Raw genomic sequence first — 21,890 nt, 5'->3', positions numbered from 1 at the left:
CACTTGGGATCTTCCGGACCAGGACTTTATTTGGGATTCCCAACGGTGAGATGAGCTTAGTTGGTTTTGATTCCCACTAAATTTTAGGTCCTTCACTCCCTCTTCTTTTTCCCCTCAGCTTTATTGAGGTATGATTGACAGATAAAAATTGTGTAAGTTTAAGATGTACAATGCGATGGTTTGATAAATGTATATATTGTGAAATGATGGCCACAATCAAGTTAATTCACACATCCATCACCTCACATGGTTATCGTGTGTGTGTGTGTGTGTGTGTGTGTGTGTGTTGAGAACGATTAAGATCTACTGTCTCAGTAAATTTCAAGCACACAATACAGCATTATTATTAACATCACCATATTGTACATTAGATCCCCAGAGCTTGTTCATCTTATGACTGAAAGTTCATACTCTCTGTAGGTCTTTCTGTCTTTTGTCATTCAGAAAAGGTAGCAGCCCATTTAAGACCTAGAGTCAAGTCCTAGGAAGGTAAAGAGTAATGACTACTGAATTTCAATCTTGACTTCTTGGCTGACGACAATAGAGACGGGGTTCTCTCCATTTACTTGACTAGGGAATTAATTCCCAGGGGATGGAAAAACTTGTAGGAGGTAGAACAGACTTGGGCGACTTTTATGTGAATAAAGAGTTTCTTGATGCACTCCCCCACTACCTCAGAATTTTTTCCCACAAAGGGAAAATTTAATATCCTTATTTTTGTATGAAATTAATGCATTCTCACTGTAAAAACTTAAACATGACAAAAAAGTTTAAAGAGCGCAAATCCTGATGACCCGCCTCCTACTCTGCACTTCAGTGTAACCACTGTTAAGTTTTAGATGGTCTTTTAGGTTTTAAAATACACATAATTGAATACAAATATGTATGTAAAAATTTTCACCCAAATTATATAGATTATTTTTTTGCAGGTTGCTTTTCTCATTTAATAATATATTATGCTGCTTTCTATATTAGGGCCTAAATCTCTCTCTCTCTCTCTGTCTCTCTCTCTCTCTCTTTTAAGGAGCGGGATTATATAAATTTTCATATATATAAATTGTCAGCATTCTTATTTTGCTGAATATTTGGGGGTTGTTTTCAGCTTAGCAAAAGAATTGCCAACTTCTAAATTTAATCTAATTTGGACTTAAGTGTTGCTGTGTTTGGTTTTTTTTTTCATGGTTATATTTTATTTACTTTTCTTTAAGTGTTGCCACTTTCATCACCTTGATACTGGAGAATAGAGTTATCCCAGTGTCTTAGATACGATGGATTATATATAAAGTTACGAGTTCCATAAACTTTGTGTTTGTTTTCAACTTTATAGCCTTCTTTTTTTCTTTTCATATCTCTTGATCCCCTTTACCTATTTCCCCCATCCTCCCAGCCCCCTCCCCTCTGGCAACCACCAGTTTGTTCCCTGTATTTGAGTCTGTTTCTGGTTTGTTTGTTTGTTATGGTTTTTTTAAATAACCTTCTTTTCTGAAATTGAGATATAATTGACATATAACCTCCTGTGAGTTTAAGGTGTATAATGTGTTGATCTGATACACTGTAGTATAATTAGCATTGTAGTGTTAGCTAACACCTCTATCATTTCACATAATTATCATTTCTTCTTTTGGTGAAAACAATTAAAATCTAGTCTCTTAGCAAGTTTGAAGCATGTATAATTTTCTTAATCTCTCATCTCCAAATCCTAGCTCTGGAGTTTCCTCTTGATGTCCTTAAATCAAGGGTTCTATGTAAAAATAAATTACATTTGCATAGTTCCTCTAAAAATGAACTATATCACATTATTTAATAACTTTTAATATTATAGATATTTGAAAATAAGATGTTTTTAGGTTTCCTGGAATTTTATACCAACAACTGATATATCAAAGCATTTTATAGTCAAATTTCTGACTCTTCTTCTACCTTAGTTTATCTGAAGATAAGATGTTTACTTGCTCGTATCCTTTTAGACCTAAAAATGTGGAAATAAAGGCACAGGGCAGGGGCGCCTGGGTGGCGCAGTCGGTTAAGCGTCCGACTTCAGCCAGGTCACGATCTCGCGGTCCGGGAGTTCGAGCCCCGCGTCAGGCTCTGGGCTGATGGCTCAGAGCCTGGAGCCTGTTTCCGATTCTGTGTCTCCCTCTCTCTCTGCCCCTCCCCCGTTCATGCTCTGTCTCTCTCTGTCCCAAAAAATAAATAAACGTTGAAAAAAAAAATTTAAAAAAGAAATCTGAAATCTTTAAAAAAAAAAAAAAAAGGCACAGGGCAGAAAAGCAATATACTAAATATTCTAAGTGGTAAGAGTATTTCAAATGATTATTAATGTCCTACACTCTCCTATATCGTTTAATCCCTATTTAAAACTTCGATAAGTGGCCCATTTGCTTTGTTGTACTTTTTCCAGGGAAAGCACAGAAATGTTAATTCGTCTATATATTTAATTGGCAAAAACTTAATGGTCAATGATGTGTCAAGCCCTGTGTAAGACCCTGAATTATAATGACAGAAGAATCTGTCACCAAGTTTATAGTCTGGAAGAAACAGACCAGTAAACACTCAGAAGTGCTAAGGGAAAGAAATGCATGAGGTGTTATGCATGCATAGAAGCTGTGTAGCTAAAGAAACAGAAGAGAGGTAGACAGGCTTCTGAGAATATGCAAAGATTTGGCTGTGTCTAAAAAATAAGTAACAGTTTGTCATTAATGACAAGGAGGAAGGGGGTTCCACACAGAAGGAAACACAAATCTGTGAAGCAACAGGGTACACAGGGTACAGGGCATTTGGAGAACTATAATTAGCTCTTTGTGGCTGTGGTGTGTGTGACATAGAGAGAGAAGGCAGGCCAGAGAATTAGGTAGGATGCAGGTGGGGAAGGGCCTTGTGCTAAGGAGTTTGGATTTTACCATGAAGGCAAGTGGAAACCACCAAAGGGTAATAAGCAGATGTGTGACATAAAATGTGGACACCAGAAGGATTATGTTTTGGCGATGATGGAAGATGGTTTGGATGAGACTAGAGGCAGAGACAATTTAGGGCCAGTTACAGAAATCCAAGTGAGAAGAGAAAAATACCAACCTACGTTAGTAAATGAAAAAGGATGGAATTAGCTATTTAGTATAACAGAGGCTACTATGCTCAAATACATGCTTATTCATTAGGTATTCAATATTTATTTGTTAATATTTTAATCTCTTTTTCTCCAGAGTATTTTTTAAAAATCTATTCTTAAAGTTTATCTGAGGACAAGCAACATTTAGGCAAAAATATCCTTTTAGATTGAAGCAGGCATCAAACAAAAACAAAAACAAAAACAAAAAAACAAATCACCTTTCTATAAACAAAATAAAAACACTGGTGCCCCTGGGTGTCTCAGTCAGTTAAGTGTCCAACTTTGGCTCAGGTAATGATCTCACTGTTTGTGAGTTCAAGCCCCACGTCAGGCTCCCTGCTGTCAGCACAGAGCCCCCTTCAGATCCTCTTTGCCCCCCATCTGCCCCTCCCCCACTCATGCTCACACTCTCACTCTCAAAAATAAAACATTTAAACATTCAAATAAATGAAAAGAGTAATAGAAATATTTTGAACATATATGTTGCTTTTACCACCATTAGGACGAAGAAAACAGTTCTATTTAAAAATAATTCATTTAGGGGCGCCTGGGTGGCGCAGTCGGTTAAGCGTCCGACTTCAGCCAGGTCACGATCTCGCGGTCCGTGAGTTCGAGCCCCGCGTCGGGCTCTGGGCTGATGGCTCAGAGCCTGGAGCCTGTTTCCAATTCTGTGTCTCCCTCTCTCTCTGCCCTTCCCCCATTCATGCTGTGTCTCTCTCTGTCCCAAAAATAAATAAACGTTGAAAAAAAAAATTAAAAAAAAAAATTCATTTATATGGGGAAGCTCTTCAAAAGTTCAGAAATAAAAATATCAAAAAAGCAGATGATTCACCAAAACCCATTAAATACCTAGGAATAAACCTTACCAAAGAGGTGAAAAATCTATACACTTAAATCTATAGAAAGTTTTTGAAAGAAATTGAAGAAGGCACAAAAAAAATATGGAAAAATATTCCATGCTCCTAGATTGGAAGAACAAATATTGTTAAAAGGTCAATACTACCCAAAGCAATCTACATATTCAAAGCAATCCCTATCAAAATAACACCAGCATTCTTCACAGAGCTGGAACAAACAACCCTAAGATTTGTATGGAACCAGAAAAGACCCCGAATAGCCAAAGCAATCTTGAAAAAGAAAACCAAAGCTGGAGGCATCACAATCCAGGACTTCAAGATCTATTACAAAGCTGTAATCATCAAGATAGTATGATACTGCACAACAACAGACACTCAGGTCAATGGAACAGAATAGAGAACCCAGAAATGGACCCACAAATGTATGGCCATCTAATCTTTGACAAAGCAGGAAAGAATATCCAATGGAATACAGACAGTCTCTTTAGCAAATGATGCTGGGAAAACTGGACAGCAACAAGCAGAAAAATGAACCTGGACCACTTTCTTACACCAGACACAAAAATAAACTCAAAATGGATGAAAGACCTAAACGTAAAGACAGGAAGCCATCAAAATCCTAGAGGAGAAAGCAGGTAAAAAACCTCTTTGACCTCAGCCACAGCAACTTCTTACCCAACACGTCTCTGGAGACAACGGAAACAAAAGCAAAAATGAATTATTGGGACCTCATCAAAATAAAAATCTGCACAGCGAAGGAAACAATCAGCAAAACTAAAAGGCAACCGATGGAATGGGAGAAGATATTTGCAAAGGACATATCAGATAAAGGGGCAGTATCCAAAATCTATAAAGAACTTATCAAACTCAACACTCAAAAAAAAACACAAATAATCCAGTGAAGAAATGGGCAAAAGACATGAATAGACACTTCTCCAAGGAAGACATCCAGATGGCTAACAGACACGTGAAAAACTGCTCAACATTACTTATCATCAGGGAAACACAAATCAAAACCACAATGAGATACCACCTCACCCCTGTAAGAATGGCTAACGTTAACAACTCAGGCAACAACAGATGTTGGCGAGGATGAGGAGAAAGAGGATCTCTTTCGCACTGCTGGTGGGAATGCAAACTGGTGCAGCCACTCTGGAAAACAGTATGGAGGTTCCTCAAAAAGTTAAAACTAGAACTACCTATCACCCAGCAATTGCACGACTAGGCATTTATCCAAGGGATACAGGTGTGCTGTTTTGAAGGGGCACATGCACCCCAATGTTTATAGCAGCCCTATTGACAATAGCCAAAGTATGGATAGACCCCAAATGTCCATCGATGGATGACTGGGTAAGGAAGATGTGGCATACATATACAATGGAATATTACTCGGAAATAAAAAAGAATGAAATCTTACCATTTGCAACTATGTGGATGGAACTAGAGGGTATTATGCTAAGTGAAATTAGTCAGAGAAAGATAAATATCATATGACTTTACTCATCTGAGGAATTTAATATACAAAACAGATGAACATAAGGGAAGGGAAGCAAAAATAATACAAAAACAGGGAGGGGGACAAAACATAAGACACTCTTAAATATAGAAAACAAACAGAGGGTTGCTGGACGGATTGTGGGAGGGGGAATGGGCTAAATGGGTAAGGGGCATTAAGGAATCTATTCCTGAAATCATTGTTGCACTATATGCTAACTAATTTGGATGTAAATTAAAAAATTAATTAATTAAAAAAACCATGAGATACCACCTTCATTTATCAAACTGGCAAAGGTTTTTTAAAAATGAGACGCAATATTGACAAGAGTATTGTGTTCTTTCAAGTGGTCATTTTGTACACTGATGGTAAGAGTGTGAATTAATCCAATGCTTAAGAGATCAATTTGATAACACGAATTTAAAATTTCAATCATATTAATACATTTGATCTAATAATTGCACCTTTATGATTTTACTTGAGAAGGCAATCAGACAGTGTTTATGAGGACATATACACAAGCATATTCACTGAATATTATACATTATTATAAATAATATAATTATTGAATTATAACTATTATAAATAAAGGTACGTAAAATTATTATAGGTATTCTGCTATAATTTAGTAGAACAGTTTTGGAGTGTCTACCCAGCTCATAATGACTACTTTTATGGGCTGTCTACCTCCAACAGGGGACCTTCGGGAATAATTTTGTGCCACATGGCAGCCTTCTGCCATACAAGTTGGTATCACCCAGCTGAGCCAGTCACGTTTCCTTCCCTGAGAATTTGGATGAGAGGGAGAAGGACAGAGAGGAAATAATATCTCTGCCAAGTTGAGCTTCTCAGTGTCTCCTGAATATTTCACGTATTGTTTTTTCAAAAGGAAAATACTGACAATATGAAAAAGAAGTACAGGATAGCAAAATGCTTTCTAAAATAGATGATTTATTTTCAGGGTGATATGGAGTATTCGATTGTATAGTTTACGAATTATCTATTTTACTGTTGATAGTATTAGGGTTGTGTCAGTCCTTTTACCAGTATTTAACAGTGGTGCTATGAATATTCTTTTTTTTTTTTTAAGGAAAGGGGAAGTTATTTTTTATAATGTTTATTTTGAGAGACAGAGAGAGAGACAGAGAGGCAGAAAAAGAAAGAGAGAGAGAGAATCCCAAGCAGACTTCATGCTGTCAGCACAGAGCCTGACCCGGGGCTTGATTTCATGAACCGCGAGATCATGATCTGAGCCGAAACCAAGAACTGGACACTTAAGACCAGCTGAGCCACCCAGGCACCCCTGGTGCTATGAATGTTCTTATACATGTGTTTTGGTACACATGTCCCAACAGCTTCTTTAGTGTATATACCTCAAGTGGAATTTGTGTTCATAGGGTGAGCACATCTTCTATTTTACAAGATGATGTTAAATTATTTTCCAGAGGAATTGCAACAATATACGCTCCAAATAGCATTTTATATCCCATTAAACACTTTAAGATGTGTAGATTCCAGTCTTTTACCTACCCTTTTTTTTTTTTCTGTTTGTGACACTTTATTGATGGTGGGGAGGTGGGGGAGGAGACCTGGAAGAGTATGTGGGGCCAAGTGACCCTAGGTGGGAACTGGGTGGGTGTTGAGGCCTGGCCACTACTGAGCAGGATTTTACCTACCTTTTCTATTGGATTATTTGTCTTTCCTCTTTTAATGATGTATATAAATTCTTTATATACCTTGGACATTAAATTTTTGTCAACTGTGTGCATAGCAAATGTCTTCTCCCAGTTTGTGGTATGTTTTCTCACTTTCTGTATGGTGTCTTTTGATTAATAGAACTTCTTAATTTTAATGTTATAATTAATAAAATGTAATAATTTTGTATTATTACTGATAGTAATTATTCATATTACTATTATTATCATTATAATTTATGGTTCATGCCTATGTATCTCATTTAGGAAATCCTTCCTGGGCCCTTGGGTGGTTCAGTGGCTTAGGCCTCAAGTTCTTGATTTCGGCTCAGCTCGTGGCCTTGCAATGGTGGGATTGAGCCCTGCGTCGGGCTCTGCTCTAGGTGTGGAGCCTGCTTAGAATTCTCTCTCTCTGTCTCCCTCTGTCCCTCCACCCCTCACAAAAATATAATAATTAAAAAAAGGAAATCCTTCCTTATCCCTAGGTTGTAAAGATAGTCTCTTATATTGTGTCGAACTTAACAAATAAGTAATTTTATGTGAAGCCCATATGTTATTACTGATATTATCATATATCACCAATTTGTAGATGCATATTTTTCACATTTATCATCTATAGTAGGCTGAATAGTGTCCTCCAAAGATATCCAGGTCCAAAACCCTGGAACTTGTGACTGCTACCTTATATGGCTAAAGTTACCTTGCAGGGGTGGTTGAATTAAGGATTCTGAAATGGAGAGGTTACCCTGGATTATCTGAGACGGCCCTAAAATGTAATCTCCAGTGTCCTTATAAGAGAGAGGCAGGGGGTTGACAGAAGGAAGAAGGTGTGTTATGACAATAGAAATACAGAGACATTTGAAGATGCTTTGCTGGTGGCTTTGCAGAGAGAGGAAGAGGCCATGAGCTAAGGAATGAAGCTCTAAAAAATGGAAAAGGCAAGGATATAGATTCTCCCCTAGAGCCTCTGGAGTGAATGTGGCCCTGCTCACACTTGGTTTTGGCCTAATGAAACTGATCACAGACTTCTGGCCTCCAGAAATGAAACAGTAAGTGTGTGTGTGTGTGTGCGTGTGTGTGTGTGTGTGTGTGTGTTGCATTGTTTTGAGAGAGAGAGAGCACACATGAGTGGGGGAGAGGGACAGAGGGAAAAAGAAAGAATTTTTTTAAGTTTATTTAAAGAGAGACAGAGAGAGTGTGAGCAGGGAGGGGCAGAGAGAGAGGGAGAGAGAGAGAATCCCAAGCAGGCACCACAAGTGGTCAGCATGCAGAGATCGATGTGGGGCTCAAGCTCATGTAACCATGAGATCATGACCTGAGCTGAAATCAAGAGTTGGTTGCTTAACTGAGCCACCCAGGTGCCCCAAAAGAGAGAGAGAGAGAGAGAGAGAGAGAAAGAGAAAAGAATCTTAAGCAGTCTCCACACCCAGCCTGGAGCCCAATGTGGGGTTTGATCCCACAACCCTGGGATCATGATCTGAGATGAAATCAAGAGTCAAATGCTCAACCAACTAAGCCACCCAGGTGCCCCTAAATGTGTATTGTTTTAAGCACCACAGCTGTGGTACTTTGTTGCAGGAGTTGTAGAAAATGAATACAGCATCTCTTGCAATTGATGGATCTTACATGCCTGCCAGTCAGGCAACAAGTCATGATGTACTTGTTCTTACCTGCCCGGACAGGGACTTGGTTGTGACTCCTGATCTCATCCTGGCCAACAGCAATTCTTCAACATTTCAAACAACAGATTATTTGAAAACTATTGGAAGACGACTATAAATCCCGGTTACTGTCTGAAATATTCTGTTGACAATTTCTCATTAACCAAGGAAGTGTTATATCCAAGTTTGCAAAATAGGTGCCAGTGGCTTGGGAGAAAATCCTGAAGACATTTTGGAGCACTCTTTAAGAAGCACTTCAGACTTCCTGGGGCGGGGGGCAGGGTAGGAGCATCCTACGTTCACTTTGTCCTACCAGTCAGTGTAAATAACCCAGAAAATGACCCGAAGACTAGCAGAACAGACTCTCCACAGCTAATCGCAGAGAAGAGGCCACGTCAAAAATAGATCTTATTAAATAAATATTCAATCTCATAGCAAAAGACTCTTCAATTAAAAAAAAGAAGAAGAAGAAGAAGAAGCAGGCACAGCAGCAGTTCATCAAAGCTCCTGATGGCAGAGGGTGCTACTGTGTGGAAAACAGATGTCAAGAATGGAGTCAAGAGCTATTTCTAACATCCAGGTTCTGAATATGAAAACATACTAGGAATATTTTAACTAGTTTATTTCCCTCAAACATTCTTTCTTATGCATGCATTAAAAAATCTAAAAAAATTAAAAAGTAAGTTTATAATAGTATAAGATTAAAAATTCCTATAATTTAATTTTTCTTTCTTAAAGTAATGGTGCATTGTAGAATTGTTGACATCCAAGATTCAATCCAATTTATTATTATTATTGTTACCATTGTTATTAACTTGTGCCTCTTATGTTTTGTTTAAGAAACCTTTCCTACCAGGGGTGCCTGGGGGGCTCAGTCAGTTAAGCATCCGACTTCGGCTCAGGTCATGATCTCACCGTTTGTGGGTTTGAGCCCCACACCGGGTTCTGTGCTGACAGCTCAGAGCCTGGAGCCTGCTTTGGATTCTGTGTCTCCCTCTCTCGCTGCACTTCCCCTGCTCGTGCTCTGTATCTCTCTGTCTCTCAAATATGAATTTTAAAAAAGGTAAAAAAAAAAAAAAAAGAATCCTTTCCTACTGGTCAGTTGTAAAGAAAGATGGTCTTTGATATTGTGTCCTAAAAATATTATAGTTTATTCTTTACTCTAGGTTCTAGATTCACTTAAAATTGATTTGTGTGTATGGGGTAAGGTAGTTATTTTTCCTCTGGATAGCCAAGTGCCATTTATCAGAAAAGCTATCATCCTTTCCCCACCGCTCTTTATTATCAGCTCTATCATACACCAAGTTTCCATTTATGCATGGGTTATTTTATTCCATTAGTTTCATTGTCTCTAAATCAGTATGATACATTTTTAATTACTAGGGATTAATAGTAATTCCTTATATTTTGTATGGCAAGTCCCCCGGTCTTGTTCTTCAGAATCACCTTGTCAATCCTTCCCCCCTCCCAAAACACTTTCAGGATTTTGATTGGAATTTATCAGCTCTGTACATCAATTTGGGGAGAACTGGCATCTTCCCAACGCTGAGTCTTCTAGTCCACGACTGTGATAAAGCCCTCCATTTATTCAGGTCTTCTATAATGTTTTCAGTGAAGTCTTACAATATTTTCCATCAAGGTCATAGATGTATTTTGTTAGGTTTATTCCTAAGTACTTCATATTTTTATGCTGTTGTAAGTGAAATCATTTTTTAAAGTTTCATTTTCTAACTGATATTGTTGATATATAACAATTAAGCTAACTTTTATGCATTGGCTTTGTATTGAGAAACATTATTCACCGACTTCTCATGCTTTGTGGTATATATATATTTGCCTTTCCTATGTTGACCCATCTATATGATCTGCAAATAGTGACTTTTTCTTCCATTGGTTCCTTTTTCTTGTTTTTCTGTGTCAGCTAAGTCCTCTAGTCCACTGTTGAATAGAAGCAATGGTAATGGCAACCTTTTTCTTGTTCATGAACTTATAGGGGATAATTTGAATGTTTTACCATGAAATAAGATATTCAGCATGGTGTTGTGATAACCAGTCCCCAAGATCGCCCCCAAATGGTCTGTGTCTAATGATATTCACACTTCAACCCTGAATAGGGCTGGTCTGTGCCATACGGTACTGAGGAAATGACAGTTTGACTTCTGAGACTAGGTTATAATAGATAGTGCTGTTTTCCTTTGCTCGTTTTTGGAAGCCAGATGCTGTGTTGGGAGCATTCTTAGGCAGTGCTATGGGAGGGTCAATGTGGCAGAGTGGTCTCCTGCGAGCATCTAGCACCAATTTGCCAACTCTGTGAGTAAGCCCCTTTGGAAGAGGCTTCTCCAGCTCATGTCCTGCTTTCAGATGACTGCAGTACTGGCCAATAGTCTTAGTGTTTCTTATGAAACCCTAAACTAGAACCACCCAGCTAAGCTCCTCCAAATTTCTGACCTGCAGAAAGTGTGTGAGAACGTAAGTGTTTATTATTGTGTTCAGTCATTAAGCTTTGGGGTAATTTGTCAGGCAGTGATGGATAAATGATATAGGGAGTTTTTGTAGAGGCTTTATCAAATAAAGGAAGTTCCCATTTATTCCTAGTTTTATAAGTTTTTTTGATTATGCATTTTCTCCTATACATTTTATCCATCTAGTGAATAAACACGCTTTCTTTAATATGAAAATACATGAATTATATTGGTTGCTTTCCTTTTTCTTTTATTTTTGTTAATGTTTTATTTAAATTCCAGTTAGTTAACATACAGTGTCATATTAGTTTCAGGTGTACAACACAGTGATTCAACACTTACATATAATGCCTGGTGCTCATCATGACAAGTGTATTCCTTAATCCCCATCACCGATCCCCCTACCCACCTCCCCTCTGCTAACCATCAGTTTGTTCTCTATAGTTGAGAGTCTGTTTCTTGGTTTGTCTCTCTTTCCCCCACTAAGTTCATTTGTTTTGTTTCTTAAATTCCACATGTGAGTGAAATCATATGATATTTGTCTTTCTCTAAGTTACTTTGCTTAGCATAATACTCTAGCTCCATCCATGTCATTGGAAGTGGCAAGATTTAATTCTTTTTATGGCTGAGTAACATATATCCGCTGTATATATATACACCACCTCTTCTTTATCCATTTATCAATCGTTGGGCACTTGGGCTGTTTGCACAATTTGGCTATTGTAGATAATGTTGCTATAAACATTGGGGTGCATGTATCCCTTTGAAGTAGTATTTTTGTATTCTTTGGGTAAATACCTAGTAGTGTGATTGCTGGGTTGTAGGATAGTTCTATTTTTAACTTTTTGAGGAACCTCCATACTGTTTTCCAAAGTGGCTATACCAGTTTGCATGCCCACCAGCAGTGCAAGAGGATTCCCTTTTTTCCTCATCCTGGTCCACACTTGTTGTTTCTTGTATTATTGGTTTTAGCCATTCTGACAGGTGTGAGGTGGTATCTCATCCTGGTTTTGATTTGTATTTCCTGATGACAGTGATGTTGAGCATCTTTTTACGTGTCTGTTGGCCATCTGTATGTCTTTTTTGGAAAAATATCTATTCGTGTCTTCTGCCCATTTTTAATTGGGTTATTTGTTTTTTTGAGTGTTGAATTTTGTAAGTTCTTTATATATTTCGGATACTGACCCTTTATTAGATATTTCATTTGCAAATATCTACTCCCATTCCATAGGTTGCCTTTTAGTTTTATGGATTGTTTCCTTCGCTGTATAGAAGCTTTTTATTTTGATGTAGTCCCAGTACTTTATTTTTTATTTTGTTTCTCTTGTCTCAGGAGACATGTCTGGAAAGAATTTGTATACTACCCAAAGCAATCTATACATTTAATGCAATCCCTATCAAAATACCAACAGCCCCCGGGCGCCTGGGTGGCTTGGTCGGTTAAGCGTCCGACTTCGGCTCAGGTCATGATCTCACGGTCCGTGAGTTTGAGCCCCGCGTCGGGCTCTGTGCTGATAGCTTGGAGCCCGGAGCCTGTTTCGGATTCTGTGTCTCCCTCTCTCTCTGCTCCTCCCCTGTTCATGCTCTGTCTCTCTCTGTCTCAAAAATAAATAAACGTTAAAAAATTTTTTTAAAAAATGTTAAAAAAAATACCAACAGCCCCTTTCACAGAGCTAGAACAAATAATCCTAAAATTTTTATAGCACCACAAAAGCCCAAAGCAACCTTGAAAAAGAAAAACAAAGCTGGAGGCATCACAATTCCAGACTTCAAGTTATGATACAAAACTGTAGTAATCAAAACAGTATGATACCGGCACGAAAACAGAAACATGGATCAATAGAACAGAATAGAAAACTCAGAAATGAACCCACAATTATATGGCCAATTAATCTTTGACAAAGCAGGAAAGAATATCCAATGGGAAAAAATAATGTCTAATCAACAAATGGTGTTGGTAAACTGGACAGCAACATGCAAAAGAATGATACTGGACCATTTTCACACACCATACACAAAAATAAATTCAAAATGGATTAAAGACCTAAATGTGAGAACTGAAACCATAAAAATCCAAGAAGAGAACATAAGCAGTAACTTGTCCTTTTTCTTCTTTTTCTTTTGTTTTCTTTCTCTTTTTCTTTCTTTCTTTCTTTCTTTCTTTCTTTCTTTCTTTCTTTCTTTCTTTCTTTCTTTCACAAAGACCTAATGGGGTATACATTTGGGAAGGCACCCCAAACTTGGTTCTACAGGTTCTTCCTGGGGGAGGCCAACTTTCAGCTGCCTGCTCTTTATGGGGTCCAAGCCCCAGGTCAAAGATGTGCTGGCATCCCAACTTTGGGCTGTGGGGTCACAACCTCAGTGCAGGCTGGGTTATTGAGACAGCCAAGGTAAGATAAAACAGGACCCTGCAGCCTAGGCTGGGGCATAGCCTGGTTCTTGTGGCTTACTCCCCACTGTACCAGGATTTACCTGTCAGTTGGCAGTACTGGGTCTTGCTGGTGCAAGTTGCACATGGGAACTTCTTTGTGCAGTCTGGGCCTTTCCTAGAACTCCTGCCTGGTCCCTTGCTCAGGTGAGAGCAATCCAAGCAACTGGTCCCGAAGAAGTCCTTACTATCTGTTGGCTCATGGAATTCATTTATTAAGGAGATTTCTAAAAATATTTTATCTAGCATATTTAGATGCTTTCAGTGGAGTTGTTCAGTCTGCCATACTAACAGAACTGGAAGTTCTGGGTCAAGCTTCTTAATTGTATTATTCAAGGTTTTTGTCCTTCTATCTGTTTGTGTCTATCATTCCTTTAATTTTGAAATAGATTTTATTTTTTATTAAAAAATTTTTTCAAGTTTATTTATTTTAAGAGAGAGGGAGGGAAAGAGAGAGAGAGCACACATGCAGGGAAGGGGTAGAGAGACAGGAAGAGAGAGAATCCCAAGCAGGCTTTGCACTTACAGTGCAGAGCCTGATGTGGGACTTGAACACACCAACCCTGAGATCATGACCTGAGCCGAAACCGAGTCAGATGCCCAACCAAGTGAGCCACCTAGGTGCCCCTAAAAAAATATTTTTTATTTTATTTTTTATTTTTTTAAGTTTATTTATTTATTTTTGACAGAGAGCTTGAGTAGGGAGGACCAGAGAGAGAGGGAGAGAGAGAGAATCCCAAGTAGGCTCCATGCTGATAGCTGATGAGGCTGATAGCATGGAGCCTCATGCCGGGCTCAAACCCACAAACCGTGAGATCATGACCTGAGCCGAAACCAAGAGTCAGATGCTCAACTGACTGACCCACCCAGGCACTCCCAGATTTTATGTTTTAGAGCAGTTTTAGGTTTACAGAAAAAGTCCAAAGATAATACAGTTTTCCCTTAATATTACAACACCCAGTTTTCCCTGAATATTATAGTTTTTCATGTAATAGTTGCTCAGGCTTTCCTGGTTTTTGATGACCTTGACAGTTTTGAGAAAACTGGTCAAGTATTTTGTAAGATGCCCCTCTGCTGCAATTTGTCTGATATTTTTCTGGTGATTAGATACAGTTATGGTTTGAGGGAGGAAGACCAGAGAGGGTAAAGTGCCATTTTCATCACATATCTAGAATACATACTATCAACATGACAATCACGATTGATGTTGACCTTGATCACGTGGCTGAGATACTGTTTGTTAGTAGTATTTGTGTTCAGTGGTTTTTCCCCCGTTTCCATACTGTAATCTTTGGAAAGAGGTCACTGTGTGCAGCCCACACTTAAGGAGTGGGGAGTTTTCATCCACCTCCTCGAGAGTGGAATACATACATAAGTTACATGGAATTCTTCTAATTTTTTTAATGTTTATTTATTTATTTTTGAAAGGGAGAGAGAGGTGGGGGAATGGAGCGGGTGGTGCGGGGAGAGAATCCCAAGCAGGCTCCATCCACACTGTTAGTGCAGAGCCCAACACGGCACTCGATCTCATGACTGTGACATCGTGACCTGAGCCAAAATCAAGATTCAGACACTTAACTGACTGAGGCCCTACATGGAATTCTTCTACATGGGGGATGCATCTAATTTATTATTCACTCATTCATTCATTCATTTATCCAATCTTTTACTTATATTAGTAAGGACTCCTAAGTATTTATTTTATACCTTGAATTATAACTAATTATTGCTTTATTTATTTTCCTGCTCTAGTTGTTTCACATTTGGCCACTGGGAGCTCTTTCAGTTGGCTCTTGTGTCCCTTTGACATACCTCTGTCATTGTGAGTTTGTTGTTGTTTGTTTTTTGTTTTTGAGCCCTTTCCTACTTTCTGGCACTATAAAAATCTCCAGGCTTATCTTGTATATTTCCTGGCCCAGTTTTAGAACAGCCATTTCCCCAAGGACCCTGGTTGTTTTTATTGGGGACTGGTATTAGAACCAAGATCTTGGCACTAGGTGTGCTCATTCCTACTAAGGTATCATTACCTCAAGGCCTTCTCAGCTTATAAAGCAAGGAAATACATGCATGTATCCTACCCTGTGTGTGTGTATATATCTATAAATATTTGTAAATGTATCCATCTGTATTTTATCTTAAGCTAAACATGAATTCATACTGCTCCTATGTGTTTTCAACTTACTATAGTCTATACATTTCTTGAAGAAGTGTATTTAAGTTTCTCATACTGATATTGTAATTTTTAATTTCTCCTTTATGTTTCTCATTTTTGTTTATAAATTCTAAAGCTGTGAGTTAGGTGCATACAATTTTAAGATGGTCATATCTTCTTAATGCTTTGAACTTTCATTAATGTGAAATATCCCTTTCTGTCCCATTTAAAGTTTTTAGCCTTGAAATCTCTTTTCATCTTATATGAATACATTTTAAGCTTCTCTCTATAATGCCTGCTGTATTTTTTCCTTTTTCCCTGTTCTCCTTTTTGGTTTCATTTTGCTTTAGGCATGGACCTTGGAAACAGCACATGGCTCTGAATTAGTGTGGTTGTTTTTTGTTTTTTTTTTTTAAAGTAGGCTCTACACCCAGTATGGAGCCCACCACGGGGCTTGAACTCACAATCCTGACAACAAGCCTTGAGCTGAGATCAAGAGTTGAACGCTTAACCAACTGAGCCACTGAGTCGCCCCTTAGAGTTTTTATTTTCAAATAAAAAGACAGCCTGTCCTAACAGGTGGAAATTTAATTCAATCAGTATTTTTTGTGATTACTGATATGTTTGGTTGTATCCACCTCTTATTTTATGTTATCCATTTAATGGATTCTTTTTGTCATGACTACTGTCATCATCATCTCCCTCATCATCATCATCATCATCACCATCACCATCATAAATACTCCTTTCATAAGTTGGTTCCCTATTTCTTCTCTAGCCATTTAGAAATTGTATATCTTTATCCTATTCTTTAGCGATTGACCTTAAATTTTAGAATACATATTTAATTTATATTTTTTTACTGACATCTCAGGTTAATCAGTGTCTCTGTCTTTTTCACAAACAAGATAATAACCTTTGAGTGTTTTTATTTCCCTTGCCACCTTACCCATCTCCGTGTGACTATCTTGGCTGCTTTTTATCTTTGCAAATCACCTTAACACTTCTCACAGAAGAGCAATGCTCTTTCTTGTTTCTTGATGCTGCTATGGATTTATTCTCTCTTCCCACTCCCCATCACTTTATGAGATTTTACAAGTGTCAGCTTTGCTTCTTACAAGAAGCAAATACGTTGAGACTCAAGATCTATCTTTAGGTAAGTACCATTACTTCTCAGTAGACTACATGCCCAACCTTTTGTCTTGGTCTTATATGCTAGGCTTTACCTTTCTTGTCTTCTTATTTCCCAGTAGGATTGTCATTCTCCTATAGGCTGTGAGAAAATTGGTGAGCACATTCCAAGAGGTAATGATTTCTTTTTTTTTTTTCCTCATTATGACTTTTGTTCATCTTAGACGATATTCTCTAACTGATATTTCTATATATAATTTGTCTACATTCACACAGAGACTTATCAGTATTCATTGGGCTGAATACTTTTGGTTTCCTTTTTCCCCATACACAAGTTTAGATGGTCCCAGAGGGCTATACAGCATGGATGGCTGATGCCACCATCACATCACATGAGCACATCAGTGTGCTCCAATCTCCCTAACTATTCTGATTCAAGTATGAAAAAATCCTTTCTCTCTTTAGTTCAGCCAAGATGAGGTCCTTACTTTTACTTTTTCCTCATCTCAACTTTGAGATTTACCCCCAAAGCCCACTTTTAATCTTCTCACTAAAGTATGTCTTCACAGTTATTCATTCAACTCTCTTCTGGATTGTTGGAATTTCAGACCTTGTGCCTATGACTTGCTTTGTGTGGAGTGGCCAAAATACAAGTGGGCCAGTCATGTTGAGAAGCTTTTCTACGATTTATGTCCTCTAGTTATTTTGCATCTTCTTATTTACACCTACAGATTCTTGAGAAGGTCCAACCACTTTCACAACAGACACTTATGAATTCATATGCAGAACCTGTAGAAAAGGAGGTCAAGGAAGAGGTGGGATGATGTAAGGACTACTTTTTTTTTTTTAGTGTGTGTGTGTGTGTGTGTGTGTGTGTGTGTGTGTGTTTATTTATTTATTTATTTATTTATTTATTTAGAGAGGGAGACAGAGAGACCCAGAGACAGAGAAAGAGCACATGAGCAGGGGAGGGGCAGAGAGAGAGGGAGAGAATCCCAAGCAGGGTCTGTGCTGTCAGTGTAGAGTCTGAGGTAGGGCTCAAATCCACAAACTGTGAGATCATGCCCTGAGCTGAAATCAAGAGTCAGGTACTTAACTGACTGAGCTACCCACGCGCCCCAGGACTACTCTTTTCCAGTTGAGATTTTCTTACATAGGCATTATTTCAAGCAGTAATATTTGTGTTCAGTGTTGGGATCACAAATGAAGCTTGAGACAGAGAACTTTGACAAGAACAGAAGAGAACAGTGTTAGAAAGCGTGAGAAGTAGCACTAGTGTTAGGAGAGCCAATAACAAACTTATTACTGACATAAAAAGGCAATTTAATGATTCCATTGAGAATCAAATGAGAAGAGACAGCAATTGCCTTAGGAAGGATTTAAGCTGGATATTAGGAGGACCTTTCTGACAACTAAAAGTTATTGGATGCTGGAATTCATTTTTCAGAAAGTGGTGGAATCTTCTCTGGAGATATTTAAGGAGAGAACAGGCTTCTCTCCTTTCAGATTGCTTGAAGGTAGTTCATTCATTCAACACATTTAATGAGTGCCTGTATTGTGCTAGAAACTGTTCCATGGACAGGGATACAGCTGTGAAGAAAACAGACCAACTCTTGTCATGGGGCTTTTATTACAGAGGTGGGAGGGAGATATAAAATGAACCAATGGCAAAATAATTTCAGATGATACGTATTATGAAACAAGGTAATTAATAGGAAATGACTAAAGGTCTATTTAAATTGTATGCTCATAGAAAGCATTTCTGAGGAGGCGATTTATGAGGTGAAATCTGAAAGATAAAAAGGAGCCATCTGGCATAAATCCAGAAAAGAGCATTCTAGTGAAAAAAGTAAATGCAATGGGCCTAAAGGTAGGAACAAGCTGGGCAGGTGTCCAGAGCAAAAGGAAGAGCTGTATGGTTGAAGCATAGCAAGCAAAGAGGGGAGATAAAGTCAAAGAGGTAGAACAAACTAGATCAGAAAGAGCCTTCAAAGTGCTTGGGTTTTATTTTAAGGGCAATGGGAAGCCGTAGGAGGGCTTAAGCAGGGAAGCATCACGTATGGCTTATATTGTAGGAGAATGTATTCTGTTTGCTGTGTGAAGAATGGATTAGAGGGGTGTAGAATAGAAACAGGGAGAACAATTTAGGAGGCTACTGTGATAGTCCAGGTGAGAGATGGTGGATTTTGGCCAAGGGTGGTAGCAATGGATGTAAAGAGAAGTGGACAGATCAGAAGATTTTTTTCAGTACTTTGGTTCCACGATTTTCCAGAGGAGTTATACTTCTGTTACGTCCAAAAGAAAATAATGCAGGCATTCAAGAAGCAAGAACATTTTACTTCTATTGCCTATGATTTCACAATGGTGTGTACTCTTACGTCGTTTGGGGTTGGAAAGGCATTCTTTGAGATGCAAAAACTAATGAAACCAGGCTCATAGTACTGTTATGGGATGGTATTGGAGATGCATTCTCTACTTTGTACATTGAAAATGGCTCTTTTCTTCTTGTTAATACCCTGAAATCACACCATGCTTGTTGGATATGAGGCTAAAAAGATAAGTTATGGCACATTATGCAGAACCTCGTATGATAGGCTAAGGACACCATATTTTATTTTGTAGGGGGAGTCACTGAAGTGTTTTCTGAACAGAGGAATAACATGATGAAAAACTTTTATAAAAAATGTTAATTTGGGTTTTAAAAAATGGCTCCAGGGGAGAGATCCTGGAAATAAGAGAATCACTTATAAAACTCTTACAATTATTACCTTGGAAAGGGGGGACTGATGACGTGAGAAACATCTTTCTTGGAGGCTGACTCAACCACCAGAACTTACAGGTGGAGCTGAATGGAGTTAATAAGTGGAACAGAAGTACTCAGAGGTTGTTGGTTGTTTCTGAGATTTTGAATCTGAGTGACATGGATGCTGTCGAGAGAAAGTAGAGTACAAAAAAGGAGATCGTTTGGGGCAAGAGGAAAGAGAATAGATCTATTTCACAAAAATGTGGATATACCTAACACTACTGAACTGTATCCTCAAAAGTATTTAAGGTGGTGAATACTGTGTTATGTATTTTGTACCACAATAGAAAAAATAGAAAATAAGATAAAGGAAAAAATAAAAGCAAGCTATTCCATGTCAGCAACGGCACTCTGCTAAAGGACATTCTGTAAAAGGCAAAACTATGGAGATGAAGATCAGTGGTTGCCAAGTATTGGTGGGGAGGGATGAATAGGTGGAGAACCAAGATTTTTACATCAGTGAAACTACTCTGTATGATATCATAATAACAGATGCCATTGCACATTTGTACAAATCCATAGAATGTGCAGCCCCCAGAGTAGACCCTAATGTCAACTATGGACTTTAGATAATTATGATGTATCAGTGTATGTTCTCAGTTATAAAGGTACCACTCTGGTGGGTGATGTGGATAATGGGGGAGACTGTGCATGTGTGGGGATAGGGGTATATGGAAAATCTCTGCACTTTGCTCATAATTTTGCTGTGAACCTCAAACTCCTCTAGAAAAGTAAAGTCTTTTTGAAAAAAATTATGTAAAAAAAGCTAGAGGAGAGCCTATTCTGGTATTAGAAGTAAGCATGGGCAGAGATGGACCTCCAAGACTAAATTAGGGCCCCTTGAACTGCCATGTTTTTGTAAAATTTACAAAAATAAGGCATTTTTTTTTTTGTCCTTTTTCTTAAAGAAGTCTCCCTACATTGTATAACTTCCAGGAACCATAAAATCTGGATCAGTCCAAGATGTAAGGGATCCTGACCTATATTACTGTCTTCACCTGAGTGATCTTTTTTGTAACTAGCTAGAGGATAGCTTCCCTAGGAAAGGAGATTGGGATTCTAATTAGTGAAACAGCTTCAATTGCATCAAGTGAACTTTTAATCTTTTTTTTTTAGTTTAAATTTTAACTAAAAAGTTAAAGATTCCTAAACATTTATGTTCCCAATATAGTTGGAGTCTCTCATAACAATAATTGTATAGGTCATTATCTCTCCATTGGATGTTCTTATTTTTATCTTCAGCATTTGTTGCTTTCTCTTTAATGTCTTACTTCTTTCTGGTTTTTAAACTTCCCTCCTTTTTTACCGTTTACTTATCCAAAGGCATTATCTGTTGTATTTTTCACTGTGATGTTCCTGGTCATTTAATCTTTATTTCTGAAATTTTTTCTTTCATTTCTAATTCTTCCATGCGTTTTATCACTTAATTCATGAATTTTTCTATTTTTTATTTCAACTCTTCTTTTATGTCTTGTATTATTTTTAATTGGTTTTCTGTTTGTTTGGAAGCAGAGTATAATAGTTTTGGTCTTTCTGGCATTATCTGTACAAATGTCCTGCTTCTTTTTTTCCTTTTCTGTATAATATCTTCTTTTATCGGATTTAAACTTCATACTTTTCTGTTGTTTTTTTTTTTAATTTTTTAATGTTTATTTATTTTTGAGAGAGAGAGCACAAGAGGGGCAGGGGCAGAGAGAGAGAGGGGGAGACACAGAATCCAAAGCAGGCTCCAGGCTCTGAGCTGTCAGCACAGAGCCCGATGTGGGGATCGAACTCACGGACTGTGACATCACGACCTGAGCCGAAGTCAGATGCTTAACAGGCTGAGCCACCCAGGCGCCCTCTGTTGTTGTTGTTCTTTAATGTGCTGTTGGTTTTCCTAAAATTTTAGGAGATATGAGTATAGTTTAAAAGTATGGTGCCTTGATTACTGCAGCTTCCTGACATTGTTCCCTCCCCCACTTGATCTGGACCTTGTGTTTCCTTGACTCTATTATCCCAATCCTACTCAATTTTGATTCTACACCCAGAAGTTTCTCTCAGTGTGTGGCCATGTCCCAGAATGGAGCCCTGGTTGGTCAGTTTCAAGAGTTTCTAAGGG

This window comes from Leopardus geoffroyi, chromosome D2, assembly GCF_018350155.1.
Source record: "Leopardus geoffroyi isolate Oge1 chromosome D2, O.geoffroyi_Oge1_pat1.0, whole genome shotgun sequence".
Taxonomy (NCBI): Eukaryota; Metazoa; Chordata; class Mammalia; order Carnivora; family Felidae; genus Leopardus; species Leopardus geoffroyi.
Note: the sequence above shows the minus strand (reverse complement) of the source record.